Raw genomic sequence first — 11,284 nt, 5'->3', positions numbered from 1 at the left:
GTGAAGCTGCTATCCAAACTGCAAGTCTTTTCAAACACTTTTTAAGAGTTTTAGATGAACATGCCAAGCGTATTGACAGAAGATATAAGGGTCATGGCATGGCAATCTAGTCAGAGAAAACATACAAGAGTCTTGCTCTGTTTGTTTTGAAAGAGGGCAGGTTCTGCCCCCAAGATCATTTTTGTTACTAAGGGAACAGTCTATCAGCAATTAGTATTAAGGATGTGTTAATAATTCTCTGTGCTGGAAGGATGTGCAATTAGACTGATTTCTAAGAACTTGTATTGTTCTTAGCTTACTTTCCACGTTAAGATGGTGATAATAGTGTAAATGTGAACCCTTGGTATTCTTAAAGAGCCTTATTAATGTTTTTCCACTGACTTCTGTGGATTTTACAATTAGTGCTTTGCAGGCTGACTTTAGCTTGAACTTTTTCTGCATAGTCTGTGCAAGGTGGATTGAAGCTGTGTTATACAAGGGTTTCTCTAACTATTTGAGCGGCTTTAGGTGCTGCCCTTTAATGTCAGCATTGATTTCTTTGGATTTTCCTGTTCTGTGCATCTAGCATGGGCCAAAATAAAGTGTGAAAATGAATATTGATTAAAAGATTCGGCTATGTATGAGTTAATACATTTTAAGTTGATGGTTTTTAACACGACTAGTTCCAATTCATGCTTCCTTCACACAGAAAAAAAAAAAAATTATATCATGTACTGTCAGATCAAGTTAAGAAATGCTGTTGACGTGAAATTAACCCATCTCAAAGCAAAACAATAGCTACAGACTTTCAAAATAGTAACATATGCTTCTTTTCAATATTAGACAACTCTTGAACCAAGTTTCCAGGTTCCCAGCATCTCTGGTATTCTTTCCCTCTGGTATCTCTCAAAAAGAGACAGTCGGTCCTGATTCTAGAGCAAGAGAGTATTTCCACCTGTGTGTATTTCTTTTCCCACTGCCCACTTCTCCCAGTCTCTATGAGCTTAGGTCCCAGTTTGTATGAACTTAGGACAAAGTGAACTACTAGTAAAGTTATAAAATGTATTGAAGAAGTACTGATAAAGAATATATAGAAAGAAATCAGTCACTAACCAATGTCCAGAACAGGTCAGTAACCAATAGATCAGTACCTAATCAAACCTAAAGAACATTGTAGCCATCACCAGTCAAGAAAGGGATAGAAAATGTTGATCCAATTTGCTGAGTCCTTTTTGCTTCAGATGGGAATAGGACATTCCTCCCCTCCCCTTCTACCTCCCCACACCCCCCCCCCCCCCGCCCCCCCAGCTTTATAAGCAGAATGATCTTTAATTACTTTTCACAGACTTTGAAATTTTGAGGAAAATAACCAGCAAATTTGCTGATGTGTAAGCCAGCCTACCAGTGATAAATTACTTCCTCTTCCATAAAACTTAACATAAAAAAAAAAATATGTATCTTGCCTGTGGATTTGCTGATTCTATGAAATGGCCTTGCATTCTGAAACCTTGAAATTTAACATCTTCAGACAATCAAATTTCAACAATAGCACTGGATCAAATCGGCAAAAATGTCCACAAAAGATACAAAATGGTATCAATATTACTCTGTCAAAGAGTAGCTTCAAGGCAGTTTCAGAAGTGTGAAGTAGTGGTACAATTTTTCATTCTGTCGCTGCACATGGGGAAATGAAACACTGATGGTGTATGAGGCTACGTACCTGTAGCAGTTTTTTATTTTAAGACCTGTGGCAAACTTTTTGTTTTATTTTGGGTTTGGTGTTGGTTGTTGTTTTTTGTTGTTGTTTTGTGTTGTGTTGTTTCATTTTTATTCTATTTCTTTATTTTATTTTATTCTATTTTATTTTGGTTTATTTTTAAGGAAGGGGATATTAATGCTGTGCTACTGGCTGCAACTTTTGGAACGTTACTTAATTCATAAAACTGAAGGATTTGTATAATGTAGTTGTACTGATATTCAAGATAATTTTCTCTTTACACTGTCTTGTGTGTTTTAAACAAGCTGGTTCTATCCTCCAGTTCTACTTATGAAGGGTACCATAGTAGAATGCAGATTATTTTTCTACCACTAATGCAATGAGTCAAGATGGGAGGAAACATCTGCCAACTAGCTTTCAGAGGAAAGCAGAAAGATAACCTGCAAATGAGACATTGTAGTGAATAGAGATCATTTTGCATCTAGACTATAAATAGTACGCTTTTGAACCCAAAATGCATTCAGCTTCCTTCTGACAGCAGAAGTCTTTATTATTGTAGCAGGAACAAGCAAACATTTCCTTGCCAATAAAAGCCATTCATTATGTATTCCACAGCCTTATTTCATCTAGAATGTAAATCTTTAAAGTCAAAAAACTGCCTGGCAGTGTCTTTCCTTCTCTCATGCAAAAACAAGAGAACAGAATGTGAGATTTTCTTCACTGGAAGAAATTATTTGAAAATACATGAGGAATACTATACTTCTGGTCTTCAAAAATATGATTTGTTCTTGAAATCTGGTAGAGTCTAAAGGACTTGAATAAGCCCAGCATTCTACTGTGGTAAGCACTTTACAAGCACACAGCAAGTTCTGGTCCATACAGCAAAAGAAAATAAGGCATCATCTAAAGGCTGTATGTGGCATTTCTGGGTTCATGAGGAAAGTCAGTGTCATCGCTGACTCTGAAGGCGAACTAACAACTACAAGTCATCTTGTTCAGACACTGTGGCAATTCAAAGCACACCAAAACCTGCAAAAATCAGTCACTAATGTTGAGTACCCAGTAAGCCGCTGAACACAGATCTGGCAAAACAGCCATCTTTCACTTACAACATGTAAAACCATGTACTTCTGTTCCATACACATAAAATGTTTGTCAAGTTAGTACAACATCCTCTCAGTCTACACTTTCAAAGAATATTTTGCAAACATTCCACAAATTCATGCCTTCTATTTGAACTGCTTTTATTCCATTTCCCCTGTTAGTTTCCTATTCCCTTTTCATCTAATGCTTATACTTGTTCTTTGACTTTTAGTCTTTAGACTTAGACTTTTAGTCCCTAACAGTTTTAGAGAATTGGTACCCAATTTAGACCACCATGCAGAAAACAGGAAGAATAGGGTGAGAGCCAAACCTGTGTATTCAGCCTAGAGGCTACAAAATGATTCTTAACTCGTGTAGAATGTGGCTGCAGAATAGCTCTTATGCAATGAGTAGGCAACAGAGCAGCTTCTCAGCATGGTGAAGCAGAGCTCTCTCTTGGACAAAGAAGAGGAAAAATGTGGACCCCTATTCAGCTCTAATATAGGTATGGGAAATAACATAATATTCCAAGTGGTCTTTGAGGTGTTTTAAGTTTGGTTGGTTGTGGTTTGGGAGTTTTATTATTTAAAAGGAAATACTTGGGTTTATTGAAAATTGATACCAATGAGGATGTTTATTTTTAGTCTACTGGTTTTGGCTGGGATGGAGTTAATTTTCTTCGCAGCGTCTCATGGTGCTATGATTTAGATTTGTGAGCCAAGCAGTCTTGATAACACCACAGTGGTTTAGCTGTCACTGAGTAGTGCTTACACAGTGTCAAGACCATTTGTGTTTCTCATTCTGCCCCACCAAGGAGTAGGCTGGGGGAACACAAGAAGCTGGGAGGGGACACAGCTGGGACAGCTGACCAAAAGGAAATCCCATACCATATGATGTCAAGCTTAGCGCTAAAAGCTGGGGGAAAGCTGAAGGAAGGGGAGATGTTTGGATTTAATGGCATTTGTCTTTTCAAGTAACATAAGATGCCCCACTTTTCTGAAAAAGGGCTAAACATCTGCCTGCTGATGGGAAGCAGTGAATGAATTCCTTATCATTTCACTTTGCTTGCACATGCAGCTTCTAATTTACCTATTAAATTGTCTATCTCAACTTGGTTTTCTCACTTTTATCCATTTGATTCTCTACACATCCCACTGGGGTGTGGAATGAGCAGCTAGTTGTGTGGAGCTTACCTGCTGGCCAGGGTTAACCCACAATATTTGGTTACTGATTTTTATTGTCGGGCTTTACTTCCAATGCTGACACTGACCAGAAACTGCAATTGATGCTCCTGGGGAGCCAATCACAAAGAATCTGTTTCTGCAGACTCTTTGAAGGAGCAGGAGGACAAACACAATGGTCAGGCCCAGGAGTTACAAAACAGAAACAGAATGTTACTGTCTAGAAACTGTACATAATAAGGCATGAGTGATAAACAGTGCGACAAATGCATAAACACTATCAACATTCATTGAGTAATAGTAAATTTCTGCAAATTCTATAGCAAAAGTACAAGTCTGCAAACAAACCTCACTGATCAGATCACTGGAGCTTCAATTAAAAACCTTGCTCTTACATGCACTGCTCACATGGAAGCACCACCAGCAGTTGTCTGCCTGGTTAATGGAAGAAGTAAACCAAAGTGAAAGAGCTCTGTGAAGAAGTGAAAGATCTACCATCCTTCCTGCATGCTACTCTTTAGGTCAAACGCATGTACAAATATATTTAAGATAAGAGAATGCATTTCAAGGCTTTTTTTAGTAAGTTTATGAATATTTATTTATTAAATACTACATATTAATGAATCAACTTGAAGTAAAGAAAATTCTGACTTCAATAGAAAAGTTGAGGGTTTTTTTTTTATTTTTAGCTCCTTATTCACAGGATTTTAGCTAAGTACTATCAGATAAGTAATACCCAACGAAAGATTTTTGTTAAATATCTGATGTTTGGTAATTTTTTAATGTATGAAAAAAATTGTGGAGCTTTGTTACATCTGAATCATTTACTACATGTATTCTTTAAAGGTAATGGAAAATGAATATAGATGCTCCATGCACAGACAGGATTTTTCCTTTCTAGAAATTAGAAGTACTCAAATGGAAATAATGGAGATGGACTGGAATTAGAAATACAGTGAATTTATTCCTTAGAAGAGTTTTCGTTGCATCAATATTTCTTGCCAATGTCTTCTGGAGGACCCAGCTGGACATACTCTTTTTCCTGATTACAAAATTGATGTTTTTAAACAAGTGAAGAATTCTTTGTGATTGTGTTAATTTCATAATTGCTAGGACTTAATTCTGAAAGGGCTAAAAGGGTAATTATATGCTGAGAGCTGTGTTCTTGTATATGTACATGGCCTGTTCTTCTACACAAGATACTACAGAAACAGAAGTTAAACCTGCTTTTGCGTTTCAGTTTTTTGGAAGTGTTTTATCAAATGAAATAGTAAAGGTTGAGTCATGTTATGAGGAAAATTCTGCTTAGAAGTAAATTTGCTCATAGATGCATCATATTGTTCAATTACATACTTGGAATGTTTTGTGTTTTTTCTAAAGGGAGTCAGATGTATGACATTAACTCTGTTGATGGTATCCTCTCTAGGTGGTTGCTGACACCATTCTAATATGGTTTATATTTTGACCTTGCTTCCCATTTAATAGCTATAAGAGGAATATTAGTATTAATGTGTTTTGACTATTTTGACAGAAATTTCTTTGGACAAGCATTTCACTTGCCTATAAGTACATACCTATATTAATCACTATAACATAGCACAAAATTATTATTTCATGGGGTGCCAGAGAATCAAACAATGCAAGTTCAGGATCAATAAGCTCAGGCAAATACTTACAAAGTGGAAGGAGAGTGAAATTTAATGTAAGCACAAGATTTGCAAAAAAAACCTCCTTCCTCCCTCCCTCCTTCCATCAATGTAGTAGGATATTAAAACTATTATTGAGCCAAGTTATTTCATCAAAGCAGGGAGATAAGAAAGAGAAGTAGCAAAAGAGAGCCTTAGCATGACTGCATTGACCAGCCAAGACTGTGTGGTGGGGTCAAATAGTGACTTTGTTTCAGCTTAGTGCTAGTTAATTAGTAGCTTTTCTTATCTGGAACAAAAGCAACGTGAGAACTAAGCTTTGAACCAGATATCTTGATGGCTTTATGACAGTACTTAACATGAAGTAGTTTCAAAAAGTTGATGAAAGCTCTGTCCTTTGACCTGCATGAACATACAATGAAATAGATAACTTTTTGCAAATTCAAAAGGGCAAAAGATGTAAAAAAAAGCATGAGTGTTAAAGCATTTCCAATAAAGCAGAAGCTGAGTGTGTTCTGATCCTGTATGTGATACACAATTGTTGCTGAATTGTTCCCTTGAGTCGGGAAGATTTGAAGAGGCTACCTCTGAAACAAAAATATGACGTAGCAGAACCATGTGGTGTATCTATTGTCCATGGCAGAGCTGGACGATGTCATAAACACAAGGATTCACTCATAGAATTATGACGGGCTTCCCAGGCTTTTTCATGTTGTATCTTTATATCTCACGGTCCATAATGGCTCTGTTATGCTTTAACCCAAAACCTGGCCAGGCTCTTTCTCTAAGAAGAAATATCTAAGTCCTATGATACACTGAAATATTATTTATATGATGTGCCTGCAAACTGTGCAATATTGGCCTGTCTATGCACATACTGGTATGTCTGTCTAATCAGTATTTTAAGTATACACTTAAGTTCCTACAGGACTATATTCAATTGTCAGCTAATTGTGTATATGTCTGCTACTAGGACTATTTCACATGCTGATGTATCTGACACTTAATGCAAGCATAGTGCAACTCTAACTCAAACCAGGACCCCTGCAGAATAATTCTCAAAGTAGCTATTCCACTGGTATAGTTTCCTGCTCTGTCTGACACTATAGGTATGTTCAGGGCAAATGAAGTAGGGCCAGCTATGTCTTGCAGTGAGAAATGGAGTACAGATTTTGGCAAGCAGCACAGATCCCAGTGGTGAACTGGAAGGTTCCTGGGCATTCTGGGATAGCTCTCACTTCTTTTTCTACCCTTCTCTTTGCCCAAGCCAGAACAATGCTAATTAGCAGGCCATTTCTTAGCAGCAACCTAAAGGCTTTTCTGCATAAGGGTATAAAGAAAGGAAAACCTTCTACACCATGTTTGGGAAAAGACTAGCAAACTCAGAGCAGTTGGGAACACAGCACATTAATAAGATCTTCATTTTCCTCTCAGAGTTGACATAGTTTTTCTGCAAGAACTGCTCTCCCTCCAGGGTAGTAGGAGCCACTCAGCTGTGCTTGCACCCATCTCTATAGTTATGGTTTACAATTAAACTCAGGTGTTTTGGGGCAGTCATAAGTACTAGGCTCATGTCTAAAGATTATACCAGGTGTCGGGGCACCCAAGAAATCAGGTTTTGCTCTTCCTAAGTGATATTTAGGCTTGAAGTGATTAAGAGCTGCATCCTGTTAAAATCATTCATCAGTTTGATTCCAGTAGGACTGCTGAAATCTGGTTGGAGGCCTGTAACTCATTATGTACCCCACTCAATACTGTGTCCAATTCTGTTTCAAATCTTCATTAATAATCTAGATGAGGTGCCGAGTGTACCCTCAGCAAGCTTGCTAATAGCACACAATTGGGAGTAGCGGCCCAGGGACTGGTGCTGCTAATCAGAACCTCAGCAGACTACAGAGATGGGCCAACAAGATCGTCATGAAGTTCAACAAGGGGAAATGCAAAGTCTTACATTGGAGGAGGAACAATTTCAGCCATTCAGTTGGAAAGCAGCTTTGCAGAGAAGGCCCTGGGGATCCTGGTGGACACCAAGTTCAACATAAGCCAGCAATGGGCCCTTGCTACGAGGAAGGGTGCATTAGACAAAGTATTGTCAGCAGGTCAACAGAGGTGTCCTTGCCCTCTCCTCAGCACTGGTGAGGCCATGCTGGCATACTATGTCTGGTTCTGGGCTCCTCAGTACAAGAGAGGCATGGACATACTGGAGAGAGCCAGCAAGGGGCCGCTAAGATGGGGAAGGACTGGAGCATCTCTCCTATGAGAAAAGGCTGAGAGAGCTGGGGCTCTTCAGCCTGGACAAAGGGAGACTCATGAGGTTCTTACTACTGTAAGGGAAGCTTGCAAAGGCAATGGAGCCAGGTTCTTTTCAGTGATGCTCAGTGACAGGACCAGGGGCAATGGGCACAAACTGAAACATGGGAGGTTGCCCCTAAACATCAGGAAACATCTTTTCACTGTGAGGGTGACTGAGCCTTGGCACAGTTTGCCCAGAGGGGTGGTGGAGTCACCATCCTTGGAGATATTCCAAAGCCATCTGTATACAGTCCTGGGCAACCTGTTCTTGGTGACTTTGCATGAGCAGGAGGGTTTGGACCAGATGACCTCCAGAGGTCCCTTCCAACTGTAACTATTTATGTATGGGAACTGAAATTAGCATTTCAGAGTTGAACATTAAGTTACTTCTCTAAGGTCAGGCTTCTTATCTCACTCAATGTCATTTTCAGCTTTTCAGTGTCAAAAATAAAAAAATAAATTGAAGGATTTTTTATTTAACACACATTTGTGTTTCTCTAAGAAATAACTTTTCACTAGAATCATTCATGTATACATACATGCATATGTACACAAATATATATTTAGTGTATACACATGAACATCATACAGTGCTTCTTAACATTTGTATTAGGAGGTATCTTCATTTTTTAGCTTTCCAGAAAATGTGTGCCATTTATGTTTTTCTCCTTGGATACTTTATCTGTTTAAACAGGTCATTTTAGTGGCATCATTTTTAGCTGCAACATTTACTCTCTCCTTTCTCCTTGGTTCTGAGAGATTATATTTATGAAGCAAAATCTTTTATCTTTTCAAGCCCTTGAACAAATTTCCTTTCTCAGAATACATTTACATTTTCCTTAATGGCTCAATTGTAAAGTGATGTTAGTGGAGCCAGGTAGAATAAATCTTATTATATAGTGGTCTTACTCCTACCTCTGAGGATTAAACCACTATTAGAATTTACTTATATATTTCTTGGAGAAATGATTCAGTATACAACTGAAATAATTTTCCTAATTTGCAACTCATCATCTGCCCAGAATTTTCAATTTTACTTGCTACAATTCCTCATTAAAATGATTTTCCAACTGGAGAGAGATTTTTATGACTGGAGAAAGTTTTTCCTGTCTCATCCATGAATGTGAGAAAGCGGGGCACGCTTCAGCCGTCTCGTTCCTTTTTAGGTTTCTATTTGTGTTCTTATAAACTATTCTGTTTCAAGGAAAATTGATATTTTAAATGCATTTTTTTCACTGGCTTTTTAGCCATTGTCTGGCTTTGTGCCTGTTTAGATGAGAGGGAAAATTGAAAGCAATTTCCTTAGAGATGTATTTTTTGCCTTGGTTGAAGACCATAGGTTTTTGTATTTGCCTGAGTTGAAGCATGTCCAGAGGCTAAAATCAAGACTGATTTCTAAAATCAAGACTGTAAGCTGAAGTCTTACACTGCTTAATTAAAGCATCTGCACTGTTTTCTTTCATCATTGAATGCTTCTGATGAACAAGTTCCCAGAGCAATGTAGATTTAGTATTTTCCAGGGTTTGTAGGTGTAGCATTCCTAGCATGGTCTGAATTTAGTGCACCAAATGTATACATTGGTGATGCTTCTTTTCAGCCTTTGTATTTGTTTTTTTCTTTTCAAAGGAGAAAAATAAATATTTGGCTGTCCTGTGGTTTCAAGGGAAAGAATAAAAAAAAGAGTAAAAGAACATATGAGCAGGCTGTTTCTAGTGAAAGAGGATGAATGTTGCATGAAATACCTATACTAGAAATTCCTTTGCCCAGCATTGATAGTTTATGTGCAGGCTCTTCTCATCAGGAGCTGAGAGTTCTCAAGACAGTTCCTAGAAGACAGTTCCAGCTGCTGAGTGATTACCACCAACTTGGACACAGCAGGCTGCAACAGGGAAGGTGTGGTAAAAAAACAGGCAGCTAGAAAAAAACCCCGTACCTTAACTTCTATTTTTTCTTAATGGAAAAAGGTAGATAGTAATGATTATTTTCTTTCTGAGTGTCCTTTCCTGAAATTGTATTTATCTGTGGAAATGGATCCACTTCTTGAACAAGGTGGGTGACCCAAAGATTTCTATTTCTTTAACCAGTGGAATGTACCATAGGATTGGCCTTTGTGTTCCCCACACTATGGGAATCCAGCAGAGGACAGTCATGCAAGTGGGGGGTAGAAGTGCCAACATGCCTGTGAAGGAAATCTACAGTGCTCAAGTCCTCTTTACAAACTTGAGTTCATAGGGTGAGACTTAAATGCCTAAGACTGGAATCCACAAACCCCAAACAGCTGAGTAGACACCTCCTGAACTGTCCAGTAGAAAACTGGAAGAAGCATTTGGATTAGAAGTATATTCACTTTATTTGGAACTGATATGCATGGAAAACCTGGAGCAATGAAGACTTACCATCAGTGGATGGTGATCAAGCCAGGGAACATTTAACAACACTGAAATTACATACATCCAGGGACCTGACAGGATGCATTCACGAATGCTGAGGGAGGTGGCCAGTGTCATTGTGAGGATGCTTTTGGTTGTCTTTGACAGATTATGGAGATGGATGAGGTTCCTGAGGAGTGGGAGAAAGCAAATATGACTCCCTTTTTCAAGCAGGATGAGAAGGATCTTAAGGTTAACTACAGACTTGTTAATCTTACAGCAGCCCCTGAGAAAGTGAAGGGACAAGTAGTTATGAAAAACATTGCCAAACACATGAAGAACAATAAAAGTGGATAGGAATAGTCAGCATAAATTTACAAAGGAGAGATGTCATTATCAATGAGCTAAAAAGAAATCAGGTTAGATGGTGAACAAAATACAGTCAGCAATTTTAAAATTTGAAGTTTTACATTTGCAATAAATGCACAAAACCTAACAGGAGAAACAAATCAAAAGACACAGGTGTTGCTTGGAGCTCTGAACCTCTATCAGCCAAAAAAAGGTCTTGCTCACTCTGCTGATTCTCTCTAGGCCACAGTGTATGTTCATCCTCTGACTCTGTCAGAGACATCTTTCCAGGGTTCATGTCCTATTTATTTGTCTGCCTCACTTCATTTTCACATTCAGATACTGGTTCTTCAAACAACTCTGTCAAAAAACTTTCCATTTTTACAGTTAGTATTTTAGAGTGCTCACAAGCATGTCCCTGTGTTTGGTTTTAAAAATACACAGTCTTCTGGAGGAGTACACTGATACACTCTCAAAACAAGGGACTGCAACACCTTCTGCAAGCAGTGCAACATAAAACATAAACCAGAGAGAAAGTCAGTCAGGCTGAGTAGGTTGTCTGTGTCCAGGTGCTGGGGGATGTGTGGGGGTGGGGGTGTGTGTGGGGAGCGGAGCTGCAGGGTCACCTCTGTAAGAAAAGGCCAAGTGCGGCCCCATGCTGGACACAGC

Source organism: Falco punctatus, assembly GCF_963210335.1.
Source record: "Falco punctatus genome assembly, chromosome: Z".
In the NCBI taxonomy this organism is placed as follows: Eukaryota; Metazoa; Chordata; class Aves; order Falconiformes; family Falconidae; genus Falco; species Falco punctatus.
Note: the sequence above shows the minus strand (reverse complement) of the source record.